We start from the raw sequence: 26,779 nt of genomic DNA, 5'->3' as shown, positions 1-26,779 counted from the left end.
TAAAACTAACATAGAATATTGTCAAAAGAAAAGGAAAAGAGTGTTGGACCCAGATCCCACCAGAGAGGATGGGGATATTCTGCTGTGCTCCAGCCTGGAGTCACCTCGTGCTGGGCTCGGACCCTGAGTGCTGGGGAGGCCACAGAGAGAGGCACCCCTTCAGTCCTGAAGGGTGGAGCCCATTAATAAAGGTGACACAAATGATTTCCTACCTGAAGCACCCAAGTTATTTTGTGTCTTCACATGCTTTTAGGAGTCTGCAAGTTCTCTGTAATTCACTGCAAGTGTTTCTTGATAGGATCATATCTCTTAAGCCATCAAAGTGTGCCTTTAAGGGACTTCTTCTCTCGTAAGCCCTGAGGGGGTCTTTTCTCTCCTTTTGGGGAGCCTTGATCTGGCAGGTGACTTTGCTGCATTCATCCCATTCTCCCACTGCTGTCTCCTACTGGCTTGAGTGACTGGCACCAGGAGGCCGAGGGCAGCAGGAGGTGACCGTGGTGCTGACTGCAGGAGACAGGAGGCAGGGTTGTTAGAGCGTTGGTGTTATTAGAGTGATGGGTGATCACTCCACCGGTTCCCCGAGATGGTTTATCTTGTTACCAAGTAGGGCAGCAACTCATCTTCAGGTCCCCAACCTTGCTGGCTATAGAATGCTCCAGCCCTAGCCAAGACGTCCAAGATCCTGAAAGAACGAATACAGTGGCCTGTGGAAAAGCTGCCCTTGCCCCTGTCCCCTCCCCCATACCACAGTAGGTGCCTCCCTTTGTCCACACTCTAGACAGGAAGCTCAAAGCTGAACCCAGGCAAATGAGTGTTTGCTTCTGTTGCAGACCCAGTTCCAGGCAAAGAGGTGCGTTCTGGGAAGTTTCCAAGAGACAACAGCCCTAGCAGGGGTCTTTATGGCCCTTTAGTGGATGGTTTGCAGGGTTAAGTGTGGCCCCTGTCCTCTCACAGGTCACCCCACCACAGATGGGGTTTTACGCTAGGTGGTTAAACAGCACCATCAGAGCAGCAACATATAGGTCTTTGTGTGGTTTCGCCCCTTACATATCTGTGGGCCGTGCAGCCAGCTTGCTATTTGCATACATCACTTTAATATTTAGCAGAGGCAGATGGGACCTCTCTTGATTGGCTTTGCCTGATAAAAACCTGCCTAAATAAAATGGGGGGTGGGGGAGATAGAAGAGAATCACACACTCAAAGACTTCAAAAGAACTTGGAGATCATATACTTTCATATCTCTACACATTGCAGACATCACTGACCCAGCAGGAGCTCCCTGCCTCTGAGCCCAAACCCTGCTTCAGAGTCCTTAACAATGTCACATGTCAGGCTGCAAGCACCAGCCGGTTGGAGTTGGCATGCAAGATAAAACTTATTTGGCATCGATGATAAAAATCCAAACCTACCTTTTTACAGATGGGAAAACCAGGCTTAGAGAAGGGAAGGCTTGGCCAGAATCACACAGAGAGTTGTGACAGGCTGGAGTAGAACGTAGCACTGACTCCTAGTGCCCTGCTCTTTCTACTGCAACCGGAATCAGTGTTCCAGAATTCTAGATTTAAGGGGAACAAGAAGTAAGAGGAAGATGGCACAAAAGGTCACATTAGGGAAAGAACAGGGGCTTGGCCTGAGGTGATCCTGGCTTCAAATCTTAACTCCATTACTTGGGAGCTGTGTCTCCTTTGACAAGGGACTTCACTGTCTCTGGCCCTCTGCTTTCCCATCTGTGAAATGGGGATAATACTGCCTACCTCTTAGAGCCACTGCAATGCTCAGATGAGAAGGTGCCTAGCACAGAGCCCCATGCAGACTAAATGAATGCAGACATTAAGATTTTCTCCTGCCAATACCAGGCTCCTAATGTCTTCCCCTTCCCTCTGTGCCTCCTCTCCAGCCAAACCACCTCCTGTTCTCTTGATTGCCATCAGTGATGGCTGAGGCTTTGGTTTTTTCCATCATTGCCTGGGCCCATTTATAGGACAGATGACTTCCATAGCCCGCAGGTCTCCACTCAGAGTTGGCAAGGGCAGGAGCCACCAAAGCTGCCTTTCTAAGACACCTGTGCTCTCTCCACTCCTGAGAGTGCCCGAGGGATGCTCTCAGAACTTTAAGGGTCCCTTTGTCAATTCCTAGGTAACTTTGATAACATTTCCAGGAAGCTCCACATGGAATCATTGTTAAATGCCAGCTGAGCAAATTACTATTCAGCCTCCAAAAGGCTGTCCTTGCTCTTCCACTAGCGAATGAGCATCCCAAAGGTGAAGCCTAGCTCTGCATCTCCTGTGTCCACATTCCCTGGCTTATAGTAGGTGCTTGTAGTGAACTGCATTATCGGCCCCAATTCTCCACACCCCCCTGCCTGTATCCATACCCCCCTGCCTGTATCCACACCCTTTATCTTATAATTTTGCAATCCTCTCTCACTAGAGGCAGGGCATAATTCCCCACCCCTGGCATGCCCAAGTGATTTGCTCTGGTCAAAAAGATGTGCATTAGTTATCTATTGCTGACTAACAAATCACCCCCAAAATTGTTAGCTTAAAACAATACCCAGTTATTAAAGTATCTCACAGTTTTTGTGGGTCAGGAGTCTCAGCATGGCTTAATGGGTTTTTTGCATCAGGATCTCTCATGGGCTGCAGTAAAGGTGTCAGCTGAGCTACAGGCATCTCAAGGCTCAACTGGGGATGGATCCACTTCCAAGCTCATGTGGTTGTCAGCAGGATTAATTTCCTCATGGGCTGTTGGCCGGACGCTGCCTTCAGTTCCCTGCCATGTGGGCCACTTTATCAAAGTATGCAAGTGGAAAAGACAATACAAAGAGTCTGCTAGCAAGGCAGAAGTCACCATCTTAGGTAGCCAAATCATGAAAGCAACAACCCATCACCTTTGCCATATTATATTAGTTTGAAGCAAGGCATCTGACCATGGCCATACTGAAGAGGAAGGGATTACACAAAGGTATGAATACCACGAGGTGGCGATTGTTAGGGATCTTCTTAGATATCCACTTATCTCAGGATGTCTGCAGTCATCAGAAACAGAGTCTTAAGAAGCACATGTGTGATTGTTCTCATGATGCTGCCACTGGTACTGTGAGAAGGATGTGCCCTGGATAACCTGCTAGTCCTAGAAGGAGAACGAGAGACACATGGTGCAGAGCTAAGATTTCCAGCCCAGCCTAGAGCAGAGACCCCAGTTAAACTGCAGACGCACAAGTGAGCCCAGTCAACTCCAGCAGAACCACCCAGCAGAGCCCAACCCAGATCAGCTGGACCTGGCAGAAACCACTGAGGTTTTTTGATTATTATGCCACAAAAGCTAATCAATACAGTGAACAATTAATAGTCTTACAATACATAATAATTTATTTTGTATCTCAGTTTCCTCATCTATTCAAAGGGCTTAATAACAATCTACCTTACAAACGAAATAAATTGGTATTTCTAAAGTACTTAGAACAGTGCCTGGTACATGGTAACAAACATAAGTACTTGTTAAATTAAAATAAATAAACCAGTCACAACAAACTTGTTTGAGTGTTTATCAGATGCTGAACATTTTATATGCATTATCTCATTTACTTTTCACAACAATCCTACCAGATTGGAACAATCATTATGTTCATTTTACAAAAGGCCTTAGAGAAGTTAAGAAATTCACACAGAGTCACATAGCTAGGATTCAAATAAGGAAGCCAGGATTCAAATTAATGATTAGTTAAATAAGATCCAAAATCAGAAAGCTAAGAGGACAGAGTCAGTAAAATGAAGAGGCTGCCAGAGCAATGAGGGGTGCAAGCAGGTGAACTGGGTTGATGTAGGACGAGGCTATAAGCTAGACAGGTGCTAGGGCTCTCCCTTAATCTGTGCCCTTATGTGCCTCACGGGAGCAAAGAAATGAGCCAAGGCCAACACACAGAGATGTTTAAGCTAAGAGAAGTCTTAAGAGATAACATGAGAGATGTTTTAAAACAAGAAAAGCTAGTTGGAAATGGGAGTTGGATTGTTTCATGCGACTCCAGGGAGCAGACCTAGCACAACCAGGTGGAAGTCCAGAGTGGGGTCAACATTAGGAAGAACTAGATAAGAATTCCAGCAATGAAACCACAAGTAAAAGCTGGAGGAGACAATGGGCTCCCCACCACCAGAAGTGTGCAAACAGATCTGGAGAACCACATGCCAAGGCTGTTGTAGAGAGATTCCTGCCTGGGATAAGGAGCCAAATGATTTGCCTTCCAAGATTTCTTCTGCTTGTTCAATGGGAGCTTCCAAGAAAACAACTGCATATATGGGTGCATTGCCAGGGCCCTGCCAATTGAGGAACTACTGCCTGGCTCATTGCTGATTCCATGGCAGGAAACAAAGACAATTTACAATAAAGCTCTATTTTTTTTTTCAAATAAATTAAGAATGGATGATTGATTATAATCTCAGCCAGTGAAAGTGCTCGATGAAATTAATCACTGTGTTCATCAACAGGCAGCTTGGACGCCATTAACTTTCACATGGATTGATCACATGCAGAGAAGCCCCCCAAACCTTTGCTTAGACTCAACCAAACTCTACTCCATAACTTAACTCCCTTCTGCTCCCTTCCCTTTACCACCCAGGATCTCCAAAGCTCATTTCTTCCGCACCTGAATGCTGTGTTTTCTTCAGGCAGTCCAAACTCTCCTGTTTTTTGGCAGGTGTCTTAATCTTTTCCTTCTTGGGACAGCTCACTGGTTACTGTCCCCGCTCCCTCCTTACATGTTGGCAAATGCCAAAGCTCGACCCAGCCTTCCTTTCTTAGCAATCCTCACACCCCCATGGGTGAGCTCTGCCACCCACATGCCAGCAACTCCCCAATCTTGGGCTACACCCCAGATGTCTCCCCTGAGCTCAAACCTATCTATCCAACTGCTTCCAGAAGTCTCCACCTGAATGTCTCCCAGGCAACTCCAATTCAACGACTGCCAAATGTACTCTTCACCTTTCACCCAAATCAGTCCTTCTTTTTCGCAGCACTATCTATGCAGTCACCAAGCTGCGTGTTCTTGGTTGATTGTTTTTCCCCCTCTGGGCCTCAGTTCTCCATCTGTAAAATAAGGCATTAGATTGGATTCTTTCCAAAGCCCCTTTCTCTCAGTTAGGACATCCTGATACCACAAGGTTCTAAAACTTGAAATGGTCCAAATGTTCTATCAGCTTGGAAGACAATATAATGGCAATAGTAATATATATATATAACAATATAATGGCAAATAATAATAATAGCTGAACATTATTGAGCAAGCACACACGCTAGGAGTTTCTGTAGTTACCACCTATGAGTCATCTCCACGAGGAGGCCCCACCACCGTTATCTCCGTTCTGAAGATGAAGAGATGGAGGTTCAGGGGTGTTGGGCAAGGTGCCCAAAGACACACAGCAGGGAAGTGGCTGGGCTCACATTCTTAGGCTCCAGGCCTGGGTGGGAGTCTTGAGTTTGAGTCTTAGCTCCAGACTTTCTCTATGTCCTTGAGCAAATCCCTTACCCTTGTATGGTCTGTTTCTTCATCTTTCAAACGGGAGTAATAATAGCAGTTAATATTAATTAGCTTGTAGGATTGAGATAATATTTTGAAATATAATCTAAGGAGTTTTTCACCCATATTTCCTCATTCCCCAAGATGCTTAGCCCTCCTCACCCAGCCATAAAAGTGGTCCAGTCCCCCAGCAGTTATTGCTGCAGGGAAGGAACATGATATCAGATTGGAATGCAGAGAAAAGGCTGCAAAACCCTAGGCCCTAAGGGAGCCAGGACATGAATAACTGATTTGGAAAAACACTGTTAAGTCAAGCTAGACATCTTGTCCCCCATGCAGAGGAAAAGATTTCAGAGCGGACGGGAGGGAGAGAAGGAAAAGGTTGAGTGAGATGTGAGGGCTTTCCTAAGAAAGAGGGCCCACCCTCCCTAACAGCCCACGCCTGTGTGTGTGGTGGGGGGAAGGGAGGGTGCCAAAAATTAGATAGGCTCAACAAGTGCCAGTGTGAGCTAAAAGGATAGCACGATACCATTTCTGCTGTGTGTGCACCCTTCTACTGGATCCCTGGGATCCTCTTGTCCTAGTATTCTACTATTCTATGGAAACAGACTAGCCCTGAAATGAAGAAGACTAGAGCTTCCTCCCACACACAGGGAGGAGCAGCACTTTGACTCTACTGTCAAGAGTCTACAGTCATTGTTCCCGACCAGCTCGGAAGCATCCTGCTTTGAACTAGGTCCCACCTGTGGCAAGAGTGAGAGCCCTTCTCCCCTGCCCTCTTCAGGAGTATTGATCCCCAGCCAACTCAGGTGTGTCTTTATTATTCGTATGCTGCAATCAGCACAGATATTAGGACAATTCCCTGGCCTGGAATCGATTTGTCCCCCTACGCCAGCCTGAGTCTCCGCATGAGGTCTCCAAGGCCAAAGGCAGCTCTGTAGGACCTAACCCTGGAAATGAAATTTCAGTTAATTACCCTAGAAATTAGATGAGACGTTTCTGACTAGAGGAAAAAGGAAAAAAGGCAACAATCAAAGGCTCAGGAGGGAATGGCAAGGGCAAATCAACATACAAACCTGAAAGGAAAAAGCCATTTTACAGCCTGATTCACTGGCCCCCCAGAAGCTAAGGAGCTAAGGAGCGTCTGCCCAGCGTGGGGCGAAGAGAAGGCTGACTTGGCTCCAAGGATGGCCCTGCTGAAATGGAGGAGGCACTCCCCTCCGAGGGCAGGGCAGGACTCTGCAAAGCACAGTGGCCCTCGATGCAGACCTCCAGAGCTCATTCCAGGTTCACCCCACTCCGTAGCTGCAGGAACTTGGACACATGACTTCTCCTCTCTGAGCCTCCACTCCTTCTCAGCACTATGGGACATACTAATAACAGTCCATAGCTCAGAGAGCATGGTTTGAAAGAGTAAGTGAAATCCCATATATCACCCAACAACAGGCATAAACTGGGTGATCAGAGTAAGAAATACACAACTCTCAGTAAGATCTCTATTTTACATCATGGTATTGCACATGCATATGTACACATAAATAGCTATAACGAGAACATAAAATATCATGAAATAATATTCTTACTGCATGTGTCAATAATTGCCAACACATATAGTGCTTCCTATGTTCTGGGCTGTACTCTAAACACTCGATAAATATCAACTCATCCATATGACATTATTATCCCCATTTTACAGAAAAGGACAGTGAGGCTCAGATTCACTCGAGTAACTTATCCAGAAAATGGCGGAGCTAGAATTCAAACCCAGCTCGTCCTACCAACCCTACTCCTATGTCCAGTAGTTCCTATTTAATTAGATTCCAGTCAGAGACCCCCTAAATTGAAATTCTTGACCATTGAAGGGTCACAATCCACAATTTGAAAAATGCAGCTCTAATATGCCCATGTGGATAAACTTTGTCCTTCCCTCAATACTAGGCTGTGACCATGACTGGGGTGGAATCTATCATTTTGGCTACCAACCCCCCAGTTACTTGGTACCCTACTGGACCCACAGTGGCCCTCAATAAAGACTTCGTAGTGGACTGAGAAACAGGTGCATTTTATAAGGCTGCTTGTATTAATAACAATGAAGACAGTAATTTAGCAGCTACTATGTGCCAAGATAGGACTGGGTGTTTCCAGTCAACAGTCCTAGAATCCTCATGGTGACCTGTGAGGAAAATATTCGAATCCCTGTATCACCACCAAAGCCACTGAGGCTCGGAGAGGTGCAGTGATTTCTCCAGGCTCACAGGATTCAAGCTCAGGACTGCCAATTCCAACATTCTGGAACTTTCCCATTTCCTCAACTTGTAGGTGTGTGTCAGCCTTGTTACAGGAGGTTTTCTCATCCTTGGAGCCCAGTGAGCAAGGATTCCCTCTTCGGCATCAAAAAGACTGGCCTGTAGTCTTGGCTCCATGACTTCCTGATAAGGTGGCTCTGGACAAGTAGTTGACACTTTCTGAGCCACAGTGTTCTCCTCTGTAAAACAGGAACCATAATAATAACTACTTCATGGGTTTTCCCAAGACTAAGAGCTTCCTAAGATGCAGGACTCTGAGTGCTAAAACTTGGGGCAGACAAGCTGGTCTCCTTAGATGATGATTAATATGGTCATTTATTCAATCATTCATTCATTCAAGAAGTATCTATTGAGACCTGTTCTGTACTGTTCCCAGTCCTGGATATACAGGAAGAAAGAAAAGACAAAAAATTCTCTGCCTTCATGGACCTCATATTTTAGTGAGAGGAGAACAACGCAAATAAAGAAGTAAAATATTTACTTTGTCAAGTAATGATGAATATGATGAAGAAAAATAAAGCAACAAATTGTTCAAAATAGCCCAAACTGTAAACAACCCAAAATATTCATCAGCAGAACAGTGGATAAATAAATTGCAGTGTATTCGTGCAATGGAATAGTGTACAGCAGCACAAAGAACAAGCCTTACAGACAATGTGAATGAAGCTCATAGACATTATATTGAGCAAAAGGAGGCAGACACATGCTGGAATATTCCATTTATAAGAAGTCCAAGAATAGGCAAAACTGAGAGATGAAGACTGAAATCAGCAGGGAGATTCTAAGTGGGGAGGGGCTGAGGAAACCTTCACATGTGCTGGGAATATTCCATCTTGATCTGGGTGGTGGTTACATGGAGAACATTCACCAAAGTGTACATTTGACATGGATCCAGTAGGGCACTTTGCTAGGTTAATGTTGGTTGTACCTCAATTACAGAAATATTTTAAGTAGATAAATACAAGCAGAAAAGGCAAAGTGGAGTCATGGGGCCTTAGGTCAACAGGGTTCTTAACATGGAGCAAGAATTCAATAAATGCTGGGTATATTTGATTACTATCCAATGGCTTTTAGAAACCTAAGGCCTATACTTCAAGGAGAAGAAACTCCTCCCGTGACTCTTTGGATGTCTCTGGCTCCCTCAACTAATCTTGGGAAGGCTGCATTTTAAGTGCCTTAACATTGGTCCTAAAACCCACAGCCCCAGTAGGCCTGGAAAGTTCCTGGCAGGCCCACTCTGGCTGCTGCACACCGTATGTCCTAATCTCTCGGCCCCGTGATTGCAGTGACTAAGATAGATAACATTTTGCTATGCAATGGGCTTGAATTATCCCAGAAATAATGGAAAGGTATTTTTCATCTTTAGTGTGTTAATGAATATAAATGGAATTCACAGCCCGTTTCTCTTTTTTTTGTTTCCTCTGGGAAGTGAAACTATAGAAAGAAAACTTCTGTGGCAGGGGGAGAAAAGAGCCCCTCATTCAACCCTCCTGTTCAAAATACCCTCAAAGTATGGGAAAGACTTCAGCAACCCCCAATCCCTTCCCTGCCTGCACAACTCGTCAAAAACCTCTCCAAGCATAAAGTAATTGATTCATCACATGTAACAAGATTTTTTAGCTATAAGGAGTTGCAAACCAGAACAGTTTTCCAAGTCAACCAGGACCCAGTAAAGTCAATGCTTGAACCTCTTTTCTAAGATGAAATACCTCTCTCTCTGCTCATGGGTTTCTTCTGGGCAGTAGGAAGGTGTTGTCTTGTTCTGGATTTGTCTACATCTCTCAGTGAAGTAATTCTGTCATCCCTCCACCTCTTGTGCTTTGCTCTATGCCAGATTAACAGTGGGACCCAGTAAGCTCTCCTTCCCCACTGGCCACCTACATGTCATGCTCTGTGCCTGGTATATGTCACTTTTCTCTGCTTGCCAACATAGGCATCACCTCCTCCTGGAAGCCCTTGTGGACTCGCTGAGGTCTTAATTAAACGCCCTTTCTGTGCTCTGCACTGGATTGTCATTATGATTGACTTTCCATCTCTCCACTGGACTCTGAGCTCATCGAGGACAGGCAGTATCTTATTTTCTCTTTGTGTCCCCACTGCTCATCTGGAACATTGTAAATGCTCATAAATATTAGTGTCTCCCAGGGAGAGAAAACATCAGATCAGTGGCTCACTGATGATGGGACCACAGGCACTGTAATAATGGATGGAGGGAGACACTGACCACACCTTTGGCCAGGCCAAACTCAGGTGTAGGAAAACCACCTCCAGCTGTTCTACTTGTTCACCCATGTCCTCCTCCATGCTTGGGCACTGAACTTGGCCTCACCCTGCTCCAGGCATTCTGCCCATAATCTCAATCCCTTCCCAGGCCTGGGACCTCACCTTACATGGTTGGCCCTAAGAGTCATTCGTAGCCTAAAAAATGTGTTAACCAGGAAATGAGCTGAATTTGTACATGGGGCCAAACTGAGCTGGGTTCTCCCTGACTCCCGGACCCCATCACCCTCCCCCTACAGCTGAAGCTGCTTGACACCTCCTAGGTCCTAACCCCAGGTTTTGTCCCACGTTGGATTCCCAGACTCGTCATCCCCACATGACATTCTGGGATTCGGCATCCAGCTGTGACCTTAGGCCCAAATATACCTCTGGCTTCCTCCAGAGAACTGAGTCCCTTCCGTGACACAACGCCTGAGACCTCAGTTCTCCTAGAGCTGTACTGTCTAACACAGTAGCCACTAGCCACATGTTGCTATTTAAATTAATTAAAGTAACATTTAAAATTCAGTTTCTCAGTTGCAGTAGCCACATTTCAAGTAATCCATAGCCACATGTGGCTAGTGGCTACGATACTATGCGATAGTAACATGCCCACTTCCCAACAGAAAGTTCTGTTGGTGGTGCTGCCCTGGTAGTACCTCGCAGACTTGTATACGCATCACAATCACCTGGAAGGCTTGTTAAAATGCAGCTCGCTGTACACCATGCCCAGAGCCTCCGATTCAGTAGGTCAGAGACGGGATCCGCTGATTTTCATTACTAACAAGGTTATTGGTGAGGCTGATGCTGCTTGTCTGGGTCTACACTTTGAGAACCCCCACCCTAGGACCCTAGGCTAAAATTTCTCAGCCCATGATGCAGATTAGAATCAACTGGAAGCTTTTCAAAATACTATATGCCAGTCCCATTCCTGACAAATTAAATTAAAAATCCTATAGGTGAAGGTACAACCCAGGCATTAGCATTAAAAATATATATATCTCCTTAGACCCAGTAGAGCAGAATACAAGTGTCTGCTTATTCAAAGTTCCCATCGAACACTGACCACAATAAGCCACATCCTGGGCCATAAAACAACCCTCAAAATGTTTAAAAGACTTGAAACTCTACAACATATGCTCTCTGAGCATAATGGAATCAAACAAAAAATCAGTAACAGAAAGCCTTCATGAAAACCTCTAAGCACCTCTAAACAAGAGACTTCTAAATATTCATGTGTCACAAAAGAAGGCTCAAGGGAAATTTTAAAAACAGAAATGAATGAAAATGAAAATACAAATATCAAAATATGTGACTGCAGCTAAAGCAGTGCTGAGAGGGAAATTTACAGTACTAACTACTTTAGAAAATCAATAATCTAAGTTCCTACTTCAAAAAAGTAATTAAGAACAAAAATCCAAAGCAAGCAGAAGGAAGAAAATAAAAATATAAGAGCAGAAATCAATGAAACTGAAAATTGGAAAACAATAAAGGGTATAAATGAAACAAAAAAAACTGTTTCTTTGAAAAAAATTAATAAAATTGATAAACCTCTAGCAAGACTGACAAAAATAAAATGAGAGAAAACACAAATCATCAATATCAGGAATGAAACAGGGAATATCACTACAGATTCTATAGCCACTAAAAGGATAACTAGAGAATACTATGACCAATTTTATACTCATAAATTTGAAAACTTAGAAGAAACAAAAGAATTCTTCAAAAACTACAAACTGCCCAAACATACTCAATATGAAACAGGTAATCAAAATAGTCTTATAACCACTAAAGAAACTGAATTATTAATATAAAAGCTCATGAAAAAGAAATATTCACCTCCAGATGGTTTCAATGAAGAATTCTACCAAACATCTGAAGAAGAATTAACAAAAACTCTGCACAATCTCATCCAGAAAATACAAGAGGAGGGAACACTTTCTAATTCATTTTATGAAGGCAGTATTACCCTACTACCAAAATCAAAGTCATAACAATAAAAGAAAATTGCAACCAACATCTCTCATGACCTTAGATGCAAAATCCTCAACACTTCTAATAATTATAAAAAGAATTACACACCATAACCAAGTAGGATTTATTCCAGGTATACAAGGCTGGTTCAACATTCAAAATGCAATCAGTGCAATCCACCATATCAACAAACTAAAGAAGAAATATCATGTGATCATATCAATTGATGCAGGAAAAGCATTTGACAAAATCCAATACACATTAGTGGTTAAAAAAAAAAAAACTTTCAAAAAATTTCAAATAGAGGGAAACTACCTTAACTTTATAAAGATCATGTTATAAAAAGCCTACAGGTAATATCATACTTAGAGGTGCAAATCAAGTTTTCCCTCTGAGTACTAGAAATTTTAGCAACTGCAATCACACAAGAAAAAGGAAAAAATATATATATAGATTAGAAAGGAACAAATAAAACTTCCTATTTGCAGATGATATGATGTCTACATAGAAACTCCCAAGGAATTTATAAAAATTAACTCCTAGAACTGATAAGTGAGTACAGCAAGGACACAGAATACAAGATCAACTACACAAAATCAATCTCATTTCTATATACTCTCAATGAACATACAGAAACCAAAATTAAAACACAATACCATTTATAATCTCTCCAAAGAAAATGAAGAACTTAGGTATAAACTGTAAAAAACATGTATAGGATCTTTATGATGGAAATTACAAAATTCTGATTAAAATCAAAGAGCTAAATAAATGGAAAAACATACAGTGTTCACAGATTGGAAAAGTCAACATAATAAAGATGTCAATTCCCCAAAATGATCTACAGGTTTAATACAATTTCTGTCAAAATCCCTGCAAGGCTTTTTTTGAAGGCATAGACAAGTGTATTCTAAAATTTATATGGAAAGGTACAGGCCCTAGAATAACTAAAATAATGTTGAAAATGAAGCCTAAAATGGAAGGAATCACTCTATCTGATATTAAGGCTTACACAGAGTTACAGTAATCAAGAGAGTGTGGTATTGATGGAGGGATAGACATATAGATCAATCAAACAGGATAGATAACCCTGAAATAGATCCAAACAGATATTCTCAACTAATTTTTGGCAAAGGTGCAAAAGCAATTCAATGAATAAAAGATAATCTTTTCAACAAAATGGTGCTGGAACCACTGACTATCCATAGGCAAACATGAACTTTGACTTAAGTCTCACATCTTATACAAAAATAAACACAAAATGGATCATGGACTTAGATGTAAAACATGAACATAATTTTTATACAATTTTTAGAACAAAAACGTAGGAGAAAATATTTGAGTTCCAGAGCTATGTAAAGAGTTCTTAGACTTGACACCAAAAGCACAATCCTTAAAAGGAAAAAATGATAAATTGAACCACTTCAAAATTAAAAACGTTTTTTCTACAAAAGACCCTAGTAAGAGAAAGAAAAGATAAGCTACCAACTAGGAGTGAATATTTTTAAACCACATATCTAAAAAAGAACTAGCAGTTAGAATATATATATCTCAAAACTCAACAGTAAAAAAGGCAAATAATCCAATTAGAAAATGGGCAAAAGACACGTACAGATATTTCATCAAAGAGGATACAGAGATGGCAAATAAGCTTATGAAAAAACGTTCAACATCACTAGCCATTAGAGAACTGCAAATTAAAACCGCAATGAGATATCACTATGCACCGATCAAAATGGCTAGAATAAAAAATAGTGACAACAGAGAAACTGGGTCACTCATACATTACTGGTGGAAATGTAAAATTATATGGCCACACTGGAACACAGTTTGGCAGTTGCTTCTAAATGTAAATATGCAACTGCTATACGACTCAGCAATTGTTCTCTTGGGCATTTATCCCAGAGAAATGAAAACTTATTTTCACACAAAAATCTGTACACAAATGGATACAGCAGTTTTGTTATAGCCCCAAAACCCAAATGTCCTTCAATGGACTGTAGGAGTTATCAGGGTGAAGAGGGAGGAAATTGAAAGTGTGTTTGATACACTTAAGGCTTGGAAGCAAAAGAGAGCAAGAGCATGGTACAATTCCGGCAACTGGGAGGAGTTCTGCCTGTCTGGAACATATAAAGGGAAGGGAGAGGTGAAGGAGTGAAAGATGAGGGTGGGGAGGCAAACAAAGGACGGATGATAGTGGTCCTTGGAAGCCATGGTCAGGCCTTAAGATTTCATCCTTAGGGTATGGATGCCCCTGAACCGTCTTCAAATAATAAATGGTATGGTTAGCTTTGCTTTTAGGAAGATCCTGCAGACTGCTGCCATCACTGCTCACCTGGAATTAGCCTCTTGGGTAGCACTTGCTTTGTGGCCCATCATAGCCTGTCTGTAGTTTTGCCAAGAGTCCTGGGTTCTACCTGTCAATCCTGGTGATAGGCAGTCCCAGGACTGCCACAGTGGGAGGGGCCATTTCAAAGTCCCTCCCAAGCACTGCCTCCTGCCTCAGGGCATAAACTCATAGGGTGGAGGGCATAAATTCTCAGCTTGGTGGAAAGAATGCCACCTCTCACCCAACTATCTTAAATTCTGACTTCTCCCGAGTTCTGTGAAAGACAGGGCCCGCAACTGAGAGTTCAAGACAGCAAAAATCAGAGCATACCTTTGCTTTTATCTTGTAGGGGCCTTTATGCCAAACTGTAATTCTTTAACATATCATGGTTAGACCTCGGTTCCAATCTTGGTTGCAACTCTTCAACCTGCTATCTTTGGACCAATACTTCACATCTTAAAGTCTTAGTTTCCTCATCTGTAAAACTGCCATAATAAAAACTATGTCATAGTACTGTTGGAAGAAATAAATCTATCATAAACGTAAAGTGCAGAGAACAATGCCTGTCACAAGATCAATTTTCTGCATGTGATTGCTATTAATTATTAGTAACAATGACTGTAGACTTCTTACTGACCATTTCCCATGGACCCAGCTTCAAATGCCAGGCCAAAGGATACAAAGACACAAACCCAAGAAACAAGAAAACATTTTCCAAGACCATCTCTGCCTGATGATGTCTGGATCAGTCATGAGATTTCAAGGCAGGTCCCTGGTCCAAGAGAAGCTGCCAGGCCCTGGATAAAGGGAGTGTGAGATTTGACCCAAATGTTCCATGCCATAATCCCCGCCACCATCCCTTTTCTGATATCTTGTTAAAATTGGCCTTTAGCTTTGGCATCCCAATTAATCTGCACTCCCTCCTCATTCCCTGCTCTCCTTCTTCTGCCCCCCACCCCCACCCAAGGCCTGGTTGAAGATGCCCCTAATGACATCCATCTCTGGCTTGGTCTTCAGACACTCTCCCAGAGGATATACCCAGTGAGCAAAGCCTGTGATCCTGGCTCTGTATCCTCCCTGACTCCAGCCTGGGTGGGAAAGATCTAGGATAAGTGAAGGACTTAAGGCATGTTGTTGGAGTTCACTGGAGGAAGAGGGCCCTGTAGGCTGGGGACAGATGTGAAGATTCTCTGAAGGAGTCAGGCTTGGAGTTGGCCTTGAAGAATTAGCTAAGGAAGCAAGAAAGGCTGGGGCATTAATTCCCCAAGCGATTTGCAAAGAACACTCATTCTAAGGGGTGTTGATAGATAAGAATTACAAGTCAGAAAAGGTTTTGGAAATACTCGTTAGACAAAATTAAATAGGTACATAAATATCTCAGAATCTTTCCAATGCACTGTGCATCTCCCAGAGGAAGGCAAAATATATAGCATCTCCCAAACTCATGAGAACTTTTCATCACAACTCTGCTGACTGATGTGCCACAAAACACATCATTGAAAGGGATTTTGTAAGGGCACAGGTCTAGAGGCTGGACTTGGCAATATGTTTTTGAAAAAAGCAAGTGAACTCCTCTAGAGCAGAAGGTTAGGGAAAATGAGTAGCAATAAAACTGGAAAGGTAATTGAGGCCAGACCATTGATCATTTAAGAAGCTACCTAAAAGATGCCTCTTTTCCATAATGCCATGAGTCAGTCCTCCATCTAGATCCAGGTGAGATTCACCAACATCATCATCATCATCATCATCATCATCATTCCTGTCATTGTCATCATCACCACTATTGTCATCGTTGTCATTGTAATTGTCATCATCACCATCACAACCCTGTCATCACTGTTATTATCGCAAACATCACCATCGCCACCATCGTCACTGTCCTTGTCATCATCCTCATCACCATCAGCACCACCATCAGCAGCATTGTAGCACTAGCCTCTTCTCAAGAGCTCCGTGACTCTAAAAACCGTGGACTTGTAATCAGACAGACATGTTCAAGTTCTGACTTTATCATTTACTGCCTGTGTATATTTGTGCAGTTTCCAGAAGTCACTTAGCCTCTGTGAGCTTCACTTTCCTCATCTGGATGGCGATGTGTGAAGAAGCAAAAATTAAAAAGAATGACAAAATGCTCTACCCATTTTAACCAGTGAGGATATTCTGTTCTCATTAACATTATTTCACATCTTACCTTATCTACTTGTCCTCAATATTACCCTGGAGTCAAACCTCAACTCTTTGTGACACAGTTACAATCTCAGCACTCACTGCCCTGATGTGATAGAATAGATGTGGTCTTGAGTCCTCCCAAGCTCTGTGACTTTAAGTGAGTTGTCGTCCCTCTCTGAGCCTTGTAAGGAAAATGGAAATATAAGGCTGTTGTGAGTATTCAATGAGGTAATGAATGTAAAGTGCTTGGCACATAAAAGACACTCCCTAGATGCCCATTCTGCCCCCCATTACTCCTTTAGCCTCCCCTCATTACTCCTCTAAGGACAGCATTAATGTGGGGCACCCAAAATAATGGAAAATAGAAACATATATCTCCATAACACTTAACCTCCTTTTTTTTTAAACAGATGGGAAAACTACAGCTTGAAGAGGGGAACTGACTTGTGCTGCTTTGCTCAGTGGGGTAACTGGGCAACTGCAACTGGGATACAGGTCTCCTGACTTCAGACCAGGGGTCTCTGGATCAGACTCCAGGAAGAGAGTAACCCCCTCTTTCCTTGTTTCCATGGTATGAATAACAACTCCTGAAAAACAGCATCTGGTGCAAACAGCCCTTAGGAAAGAGAAGGGCTCCCGAGACTTGGGGAGAGGGAGAGAAACAGTGTTATCTACCCAAATACACATATGAAAGGATCATTGCATTTGCAGTTGCCTCCCTTACAAATAGAATTTTCCTTGCCAACCAAAGTTACTTCAATAGCCAGCCTAATGTCCTGTGGAAGGGCTGTGTGCCTTGCATGCATGAGTAGCTATCGATTTCCCCACAAAGGCTAATTTGGGGACGCCAGACAGCATGCCCAGGGAAGTTAAGGCGAAATGCTAGCTAAACTGCTGTACACAGAGGGAGTATGTTTCCATCCGTTGGTGGGAAAATGGGAGGCTGGAGCACTGATTGCTGATTAATCCTCTTAGGCAGAGTTCTGAGTCCACCATGTAAATTGCAGCACTGGAAGGACACAGTGGGGGGCAGTGCTGTGAGCAGGGAAAGATCACCAGACTGGAAACAGGGAGACCTGAATTCAAGTCCCAGATCTGCCAGTGGCTTACCCAGTCCCTTTAAATCAATGCAATTCCCCAACACTTCGTGCAAAGAGCAAAGGAAGGTGTATAGGATCAAAATGGTCACAATGGCTGCTATTAATTTGTACTTGCTTGTATCTGTGTATGGAGCACATGCTATGTACCAGGCAGTGTGACAGGCAAAGACATGGCCCTGGCCCTCTCAACATGCAGAACCTAGTAGAAGAGACAGGCATAAACATTTAATTATACCCCCTCCCCCAAATTTGTGTCTTAAGTATTATGAAGGAAAGTTATAAAGGAACTGGTTCTATTCTAGGGTTGGGGTGGGAGTCATGAGGAAGTGATATTTCACATGAGACATAAAGAATAAATAAGAGTTAACTAGACAAAAAGATTGCTGGAAGTGTGCAGAGAGAAAATGAGATCAGGATTTTCAAGTAAAGGGAACACAAGCCAGGCCCTGAGCTGATCTCTTTACTCACTTAATCATATTTCATTCTCACAATCCTTTGAAGTTATTTTTATGATTATCTCTAATTTACAGACGAAGAGCTGGACCTGACCAACCTGACCCAAATCACACAGTGCATAACTGGGAGACCTGAGCAACTGGAATTTAAACCTAGGAATGTTGGATTCCAAAGCCCTATTTTCTTGACTGCTACCTGCTAGCACATCCCAAGCCACTCAGACCATCCTCCCACTCTCTCTGGACCTCACACTCAAACCCTCTACCTCCCTGTCAGCTACTGTGGCAATAATGCTGCATAACAATGCTGCAAAAATCTTGTTGGCTTGCAACCCCTGCAAGTTTTCAGGGTTCAGCTGCTTTCACTGGGCTCAGCTGGACTTGACTCCAATTTGTGGGCTGGACTCAAGTATGCTCCGTGTTAACACCATTCTAGAACCAGAGGCTCCCCAGATCATGCCCTTCCCATTGTGGATTACAAAAGTGTAAGAAGTCAACCTAAATCATGCAAGCACATTTAAAGCTCCTACTCACATCATGTGCACTAACATTCCATTTGCCTCACCACTGGAGTAGAAAAATATTCTCTGAAGAGTCTAGTGAGAGATAATGCAAAGTTACATGGCCAAAGGGCTGTGTGTGTAATTGGTTTAAGTCATCCAGTCTACCACACTCCCTGATACCTTGGCTCCTGGCTCATTTGAACCCTCTATGGCAGAGAATAACAAGATCCTCCCTCAATTGCTCCCTTCTCCTCCTAGGGACACTACTAATCTACATTTCCAATCTTCCTTGCATTTAAGTGGGATGTGACTCGTTCTGGCCAACAGAATATGGGGAAAAATGAAGTTTGCCGCTTCCAGGTCTGGCCCTAAAATTTGCCAAGCCATCATCCCCTCCATCGCTCTTCAGTCGCCAGCTGGCTGGAGGCAGACAGTCTGGTAAAGGACTCCCAGACCCTGGAGGAGCCGCTAGGTGGAAGAATCCTGGATCCCCACATCTCGGCTTGAAGGAGAGAGACCCGGTGAAGCCACCTGATCAATAAGAGCCACTTTGGGCTTTGTGGAAGCAAGAAACAAACGTATGCTCAGCCCCTGAGATCAGTGGGGCATTTGTCACAGCAGGTGACCAACTGTAACCAGTAAGTCTTCCTTCTCCTTCCTGGACTTACTGAGCCCAGTCCCGCGGCTGGACTCCCCTGCTGTGAACCTGACAGCCCCAAGCTGTGGTTAATGGTACTCCCCAGCCACCACGTCAAGGAACGGATGTGAACAATCCCCTGCTCGTATCTGTGCCTCAGTTTCCCATCCGCAAATGGCATTTGGCAAAAAAGATTTTTTGGTTGAAGATAATTTTTGTCTTTCTACGAGCCCAATCTCCCGATAAGAGTCCTCAGGACCACTGTGACTCTGACCTTTGCCCTTCTGAGACCAGAGTGGGGGGTTAGATTTGACTGAGTGAGTTTGAAGTCTGGAAACAGGTCTACTGAAGGGTAAGGCAGGAGACTGAGGACCCTCCTGGGAGAGGATCCATCCTGGGGGAAGAGGACCCAGTATCTTCAACTAAATGAAGACTTAGTTTACAGAGAAAAGGAATGATTCTACACAGACCCTGATGGCTATAAGCTGTCCAGATCAGATTCCTGAGCACATGTTTAAATCCTAAGGAGACAGAAGATTATTGGTTAAAAATAATAATAATAATAATAATAATAAAACAACCAAAGAGGTGGTCACTAAACTCCATGGTGCATTGGAGCCCAAGCAACACTGCCTTGCTCCCTACCCCTGCCCAGATTGTAACCCAAATATGGAGCACCTCCCCTCCTGGCCCACCGTACCATCGCCTGCTTGCGGGAGGTATGTGTCTCCTCTGACCTAGCACAGGATCTGGCCATAGTAAGCACTCAGTAAGTGTCTGGGAACAGAACAAACAAACAAATGAATGCATGCATGAATGAATAACCATATTCAATGAGAAAATTCCCAATACACAGACTAACAACTGTTTGGTCCATGTTCATTTAAGGAAACCTCTCAAGGAAAGTGAAGAACTGACCAGTTTCCCTGATAATAATAATTCACTGAAATTCTAACTGTCCCTTCCTTATGGATTTCATTTTGGTTCCTCTCTGTCTCCCTCCCCTGAGCAGCAATGAGAGCATAAGAAGGAAGGGATTTAGGAGGATAGCCAAGCTTTGGGGGAAAGAAAGTAGAGAAGGATGAGAAATCCAAGGAGAAAAGGAAGTCAAACCCCCAGGACATGCACAGAGAATTAAAGGGTGGTGCGGGGAGCCCTGTGGGCCTGACAAGGGAGCCAGCGGAGCATAGAATCACCGAAGCTTCCGTGGGAAGGTCATCAGAAGATCTTGCCTCAAGCACCCTAGTCAGGCCTGTCTCAAGCAAGGTTCTCACATCATCGAGTGACCTTGGGAAGTCATGGCACTTCCCTAAATCAGAGTATCCTTATTAACAACAGGATACATATAAACCTACCTTGCAGATTATCCCACAAAATGAGACAAAGTGTATGTAAAGTGCTTGGCTCAAGGTAATAGTTAAATAAGCAGCAATGACGATGGTGGTGGTAAGTCATAAATTACGTCTGAGAATGGTTCGTTCTAAAGGGTTCCTTCTCTGAGACTTGCATGTTAGGACTCAGCTATCTTTATGAAAGGAAAGCTGTTGATCTCTGTTGAAGTGAGCTTAGGTGTCAGGAACTAAGTGGAGGATAATTAGTATTTTCGCTAGTGATCCTTAACCTCCTTGAAATCATGACACACAGACTGTCATCTACAGTGGTTATATTAATATAGGTAAATTTGTGGTTAGCACATAATACATAGCAAAAAAAACTCACCTCATACTCATACACTGTGGCAGATTGCACTGAGTACCAATTTTTCACCTCTTCCTAATCCACACACTTTGACATGGGACTCTAGCTCCTCTCACTGAAAAGGGTGAGTTTATTTCCTACCCCTTGAATATGAGCCCAGTCAGACTAATTTCTTAGAATGAGGCAAACACAGCAGTGTGTCAGTTCTGAGCCTAGGTCTCAAGAAGATGCATTTTGTACCCACTCTTGGGCCCCTGCCATTCCTATAAGAACATGCTCAGGCAAGCACACTGGTCCCATGAGAAGGATGAGAGACACAGGGAACAGAATGTCTCCAGTTATGCCGACATAGACCAGACCAGCTAGAGCAGAGCCCCCAGCCAACGTGCAGGTAAACAAGGCAGCCCAGCCAGCAAAAGCCAAGTCTAACCAAGATCAGCCAACCTCTAACCATCCCCAGCACATGAGCCATAAAGTCCTGTATGCCATGGAGGTTTTATAGTTGTATCAATAAATAATGAGATACACACTGATGTGGATCCATTGGCCTTGGCTGCCTGGACTTCTATATAAGGAATAATTCAGAGTCCACAACCAAGCTAAGCAGAGAAGAGTGTCACAGTGGATTGGTGATATCTGCTGTGAACAAATGAAAGGGAGGAACAACACACAGCTTTGTCATCTCTGAATGGCATTTGGCAAAAAAGATTTTTTGGTTGAAGATAATTTTTGTCTTTCTATGAGCCCAATCTCCCAATAAGAATTACAATAAAAATAAAATTTAAAGAATCTGTTAAAGAACCTAGAGTGTTTGGAATTCAAGAGCGTTTTGGAATTGGTTGGGGAACCTTGTGAAATAGGGAGCTCTTCGTCACTAGAGTCATTCAAGAAAAACCTGGGTAATAACCTCTCCGGGCTATTGCAAAGAGGATTCCTTTATTGGGAAATAGGTAATATTAGATTCATTTATTCTTTCATTCAAAACATATTCTTTAAAACAAAACTTTCAGCACTCTTGAGTGACAGCTTTATACCTAACCCAGCACTTCATGTCATGGTAACTAAGGATGATTTGCAAATCATTAACTTTTGGAACTCTTTGGAAAACTAGGGACCAGGGATCTAAATCCTCCCTATTCCACCAACATATTTTAAACAAACTAAACATGCAATGTGAGACTATAGGAGGAAAACTTTATTTGTGGGTAGGAAAAAGAGAAAAGACTAGGCAGAAATGGCACCCATCTCCCCACTCCCTGTCCTCTATGTAGGGTGCTCTTGTTATGTGCCATTTTCCACAGGACTAATGCAGCTGGTGTTGGGTATGATGCTAATTAGCCCTCTGGGAACTCTACTGGGTCCCATGCTGGGTTGTTTGGTTTGTTCTCCTATGGGAAAATAGGGAGTTGAGTTGAGTCTTCAACAAGAGTCAATAAGCAAATTTTGTATCTTGAAAGCTCATAGCTCTGTCCATTAGACAAAGACAAGCTTCTACTGGCCTTGACTCCAAGGCTCTTTTATCTGAAGTTGGGGGAAATCTCTCATTGACTTGCTCCTTTTACTTGGGGAAAGAGAGCTTGATTATTAATAGAAATCCAAACACTGCTCTGCCCATAACTACCTGACCTGCACAGCACTGCCTCCTTCAACAGGCATTCTAAGCCAAAAACATGCTTCAGCCTGAACCCTAAACATGGTTAATATCACTGTTGCTTTTTGTATTCCAAGGGGAGAAAATTATGACCCCCAATTTTAAATCTCCAGCCCAGCCTTTTCTTCCAAGGAACAGACTCTTATCTCCAGCTGCCTACTCCAAATTTCCACAGGGATGCCTCAGTGGTACCACATAATCAATATGCTCAAAGTCCACCACATGATCTTCATGTAAAAATAGTGGTCCACTTTGGTGTTTCTTATCTCAACATAGGTCACCATAAAAATAATACTGACTGAGTACTGACTATGTTTTATCTGTGTCAACTCATTTAATCCATACCACATACCTGAGAATTAGGTGTTACTAGGGACTCCATTTTTCACATAAAGGAATAAGTGCCTTGTCTAAGATCACCCAAGTAGTAAATGGTAGAGATGTCTCCAGAGCCAGCACACATGGCAAACATGCCACACTGCCACCTCCCACTGATGCTGTGGGCCAGACACCTATGAGGCATCTTGACACCTCTCCCTCACCCCTCCACATCTGGTCCATCACAAGACCGGGTGATTTTATCTCATTGAATCGTCCGTTCCTCAACATCTCCACCACTAAGATACCATCATCTTTTTCCTGGCAAAAAGCCTTCAAACTGACTTCCCAGTATCCACACCTGCTCCTCTGACCTGTTGTCCATGCTGCAGCCACAGTGGCCTTCACAGAATGCCCACATGATCAACTTTATGTCTCTCCTGCTTAAACCCCTTCAGTGCTTATCCATTGTGCTTAGAAAAACCAACCTCTTTGCTGGTCTACAGGATTCTTCACTGCACACTTCCCCAGTCCTGGCTCTCATCACTCTGTGCTCCGATATATTGAACTTATTTCAGATCTTTGAACACACTTAGCTCTTCTTCCTTGCAGAAGCTTTGCATATGCTGTTCCCAATCACTTAAATGCTCTCCAACCTTCACCCACTTAACATCTGCTCATCCTTCAGAGCTCAACTCCAAGGAGACTTCCTCAAGGAACCCTTTATGGACAAGCCCCCCACCCCCTACTCCAAGCCATATCAGAATCCTCTGGTTATAAATTCTCATAATTCCCTGTACTCAGTTAGCAATTATATATTCGCGTGTTTATTTGATTAATCTCTATGTTCCCAATTCAACTTAAGCTCCAGGACAGAGATCATGTCTACTGTGCTAACAAGTGGGTCCCTATAACTTAGCACAGGATCTGACCCATAGTAAAGCACTCAATAAGTGTTGGAGAACAGAACAAACAAACAATGCAGCATGCATGCCTGAATGACCATATTCAAAGGGAAAATTCCCAATACACAGACGAGCAACTGTCTTACCCTTCCATATGCTTAAAGAGTAATGATAAAGAAAATTTTACAAGGGCCCTGTCCCCCAAAGCACTGACAGCCTCCCAGGAGAGGTAGGCAATTCAGAGTGTTTACTCTTACCCTGGAGTTACATAAAATATGCAAGAAGAACACAGATGGTAAAAACGTAAATTCTACCTGAGCAGTCTGGGCAGGCGTCACAGAAGAGGTGGCACATTGCAGCTTAGTCTTAAGATGGCATAGGTATTAACCATGTGTGCGACAGAAAAGAAAGAAGAGAGAAGGGCATGTGCAAGGGGGAAGTGATGGGAAGTGGGGTTGATCAGGAAGATGTGGACCAGGAGGACTTCTAATGACCCTCTGGCTGTTATAGTCTGCAGTCCTGTGACTTTTAAGAGCATCTTTTTAAGAGCCCAATCACTAATAGAGTTGCTATGCTAAGAAAGCATGCCACCCGGAGTCTAAGGAGATGGTTAGCGAGAAAATCGATACGGCCCCAGCAAAGTCACATGCAGAATATTGCATGTCGTTCGGGGGCACCTCATTACCAGGCCAAAGCTGACAAACTGGAGGGAATTCAAAAGTGAACAAGAAAAAAAAATCATTAGGGGAATGGAAAAATTGATCCAGACAGAAAGATTAAAGGAAATAAAAGTGTGTGTGTGAGTGTGTGTATGTGTGCGTGGCCTGTGATACACGCTAAGTGGAAACAGGAGGGGCTGGGGCAGGAGCATGTAGCAGCACATGTGCAAGGGAGAAGGGAGAGCCTGCTGGAGACAGGAGTCTGGAGACAGGAGTCTGGAGACAGGAGTACCGTGTATGGCTGCTTTCAGGCTACAACGGCAGTGTTGAGTTAGCTGCGACAGAAAAGATATGGCCCACAAAACCGAAAATACGTACTATCTGGCCCTTTACAAAAATACTTTGCTGACCCCTGGCCTATTAGAAAGAAAACAGCTCAGGCTTCCAGGCCATACCAAGCTTGGAACCCCACCTTTGCCAATTATCGGCAATAGAGGTAAGGCATTCACAACTCTTAACCTCAGTTACCCCATCTGTAACATGGGGATATTAACCATGCCTACCTCATCGGGCTGTTGTGGAGATTAAATTAAAGGAAATAGGTAAAGTGCTTTAGCTGCTCACTCAGCTGGCGTGGGGGTGGGGGCAGGGGCTACACCACCGTGCAACCGGGTAAGTGCCAACTGCCAGACACCATTGCTTCCCATGAATCCCACTTCCATTATGTGTTTTACCTCTCGCTTCCAGCTCTGTTTGCTTCGTTGAACTGAAACCTGCCTCCTTCCATCGATTCCCATCCTCTCAAAGGCCAGCTCCTCACTGTCCTCCTCGCTAACGCAGGCGTTTCTCCTCCACCCACCCACAAAAGGTTAAAAGCAGCCGCCGCCGCATGCAGCCGCCGCTGCCAGCACAGGGAACGTGATCTTCCGTCAGCCTGTCCTGAAATTCTTTTGGAAGTTTGACAGGATTAGGGGATTAATACATTAAAGCGTTATTACAGCATTCACAGGGGATTTTCAAAAGACTTTACACTGTAATCTATTTGTCCTGTTACATAAAACTCGCATTCATAGGCGGATGGCAAGGGACAGACTATCTGTGGAATCAATAACCTTGTTTTTTGGTAAACACATTTAGCCGGCCGAGTTGGTCATTAAAGCCTGCAGACCCTCCTACCGTGCGCGCCAGCGAAATTAGCCCCCCGGAGAATCCATTTGCCAATTAGGCCGAGGGCCTGTCTGGGTCCTGCAGCCCAACTGACCGCGGGGGGCAGGAGACAGAGCGGCCGCCGCCCGCCCCGGCCGCCGCTCCCCGCGCGGCCCGCTGACTCAGCACTCGCTGCCCCGAGCCCGTCGCGGCGCGGAGAGGAGGCTGGGGAACGGGCGGCGGCGCCGCGGCGAGCCGACCTGCGCTGGGCCCTGTGCCGCGGAGCACTGCGGGTCTCCTGGACAGCAGGGGGCGCGGGCTCTCCGGGGCGTGGGTGGGGCATCGCTTGGATCACTTCCCGGGTGTAGCCGCCAGAGGATCCTTTCTTTGTGACCTCTGAGGGTTGATAAAAGGTCCTCCATTCGGCTGCTTCGGGAACATTGCTGATTTCTGCAGCTGCTGCCCTCCCCCTCCTTGCAAATTGCAAAGAATAAGGTAAGGTACATTTATGGAGCCCACTGTTCTAAGCGCTTCACATGAATTAACTTATTTAACAATTACAGCAACCTGATGAGGTAGGGTTCGCCTATTATTCCCATTTTGCAGAAGAGGGAACTGAGGCACAGAGCTATTAAGACTATTACTTAATAGTCATGGAGCTATTAAGTAACAGCACTGGGACTTGAACCCAGCGACCAGGCTGCAGAGTCCCAGCATGTACCCAGATGCTATACTGCATAAAGCTAACCTGCTAACAAACAGTCACAGGCATTGCTTCCATCTGCTGAGCAATGAGCAAGTGTCTGGCAGTGTCTAGAAACCAGTGCTATCTCATTTAATCCTCCCAGAATGCCTTTGACATAGACTGTACTATTTATAAGAAGAAACTGAGGCTCAGAGAGGTCGAGAAGCACTGGCAGGAGCTCACGCCTCTGACAAGTGATGGAGGAGAGATTTAAACCCAGGCAGCCTGACGCCAGAGCTCAGGGCACTTCTGAACTCGGATGCCTGTGATCACACCCAGGCATGTTAACAATGCCCTCAGTAGGCCTGCACTAGACCCTGGAGATGGGCAGAGGGAGAAGACACAGCCCCAGGAGAATGGCCAAAGGGTTGAGCTGCAGGGCTGACCCAGCACTGAGATGCTACAAATGTTTG

The 26,779-nt window shown here is 44.1% G+C and overlaps 1 long non-coding RNA gene across 1 annotated transcript; it reads right to left on the bottom strand.

The window, feature by feature from the left end:
• Positions 1-224: 224 nt before the first annotated feature.
• Positions 225-25,449, bottom strand: LOC119505736. The gene is made up of 5 exons (XR_005210808.1): positions 25,210-25,449; positions 2,575-3,132; positions 1,410-1,555; positions 601-682; positions 225-504 (listed from the first exon to the last, which is right to left on the bottom strand). It is a non-coding gene; the product is annotated as an uncharacterized LOC119505736 (long non-coding RNA).
• Between the last annotated feature and the right edge of the window lie 1,330 nt (positions 25,450-26,779).

Source organism: Choloepus didactylus, chromosome 10 (assembly GCF_015220235.1).
Source record: "Choloepus didactylus isolate mChoDid1 chromosome 10, mChoDid1.pri, whole genome shotgun sequence".
NCBI classification, from domain to species: Eukaryota; Metazoa; Chordata; class Mammalia; order Pilosa; family Megalonychidae; genus Choloepus; species Choloepus didactylus.
The sequence above is the reverse complement of the archived record's forward strand: the minus strand, read 5'-3'. Positions and strand labels throughout refer to the sequence as shown.